Raw genomic sequence first — 1,293 nt, forward strand, 5'->3', positions numbered from 1 at the left:
TTTGTAAATGTCAGAGAACTTTGATTGAAGAAAAGAGCCATCTCCACAAGGAGTTTGTTCTGTTTGTTCTTCTTTGGCTATTTATAGGTATTTAATAAAGTTAGTAGCATTATTGTTCCAATTTGCATACCATAATATTGTTCTTTGGGTTGTTTCTACAGGTTTTTTTAATGTTACTTAACCCTTGTGTTTTCTTCCCATCACATCGCTCGTTGTTCTTTTCTCCTATAAATTAAGCTTTTTGTCTGCGCTTTTTTAAATTTCCAGTAGCGAATTTCTTTAATTTGAAAGGACATTACACTCATATTTTACATTATACAAACACATTTCTGTTTTTTTTTCCAGTACTTTTGTCTTTTTTTTTTTTTTTTTTTGGTCAATCTATCTTCCCGAGTTTGGTCCTTGGGGGGGGGGGGGGGGGGGGGGGGGGGGGGTGTCATGATCCTGTCTTCTCACAGCGCTACACAGGTTCGTGGATCTGAGTGGGACACTTTTGGTTTTATGTCGCATGTCGTTACAACCCTAATATTAAATGTTGTCTGAGTGAGTTTAGCCCAGGTGATTTCGTATAGCTCAATGTGCCAATGTGCGCGTTTGAATTACGTTTTAATATTTATTATTTGCTCACAGACGGATGGATGGATGGACAGTTAGTGGCTAGCTGGTGAACATGGTGGAGACATATTGCTTCTTAGAAGCTGGTGGAGCTGAAAGAAGAGGGACTAGTGGGACACCAACGTGACTCCAAATGGAAGAAGAGATTCGGCTGCTTTTTCTCAAGATATCAGGACATTTCCCCTCACGTGTGTGGCATGTGATGTCTGGACATATGATGCCGTCTTTGTGTACAAATCTTCATTCATAATCCAGGGTGCACTTAGTGAGGAAGATTTCTCTTTCAGTCCCTCCCATCCTGAAGCTCCCGATGTCACGTCCTAATATTTTTGTGCTTCCATCAAAATCACAGCGCTTTTACAAAGTCATGCAGAGAAATCTTTTTGGAGGAAGAAAGGACTTTTTCTAATGAAAAAAAATCCATAACTGAACAAAGGAAAATCACTTAACCCTCGTGTCGTCCTCGGGTCAAATTGACCCGTTTCAAGGTGTTTTTATATCAGAAATATGGGTTTTCTTTCAACCCAAATTGCCCAGAATAGCACGGATGATTCCATACAATGTTCTTCAGCTAAAATTAATGTTTCCTTTCATTGAATGTTTTGGGTGTTTTATTGAATCTTATAGAATTTGTCAAAACAGAATCCGGACTAAACTTTGTCATATACCCATTTATGA

At 38.7% G+C, this 1,293-nt stretch overlaps 1 protein-coding gene across 1 annotated transcript in view; it reads right to left on the minus strand.

Moving 5' to 3' along the window:
• The window catches only part of afap1 (actin filament associated protein 1), a 151,103-nt gene that overhangs the window by 23,424 nt on the left and 126,386 nt on the right, over window positions 1-1,293 (minus strand).

The sequence above is a fragment of the Etheostoma spectabile genome, unplaced genomic scaffold, assembly GCF_008692095.1.
Source record: "Etheostoma spectabile isolate EspeVRDwgs_2016 unplaced genomic scaffold, UIUC_Espe_1.0 scaffold302, whole genome shotgun sequence".
NCBI lineage: Eukaryota > Metazoa > Chordata > Actinopteri > Perciformes > Percidae > Etheostoma > Etheostoma spectabile.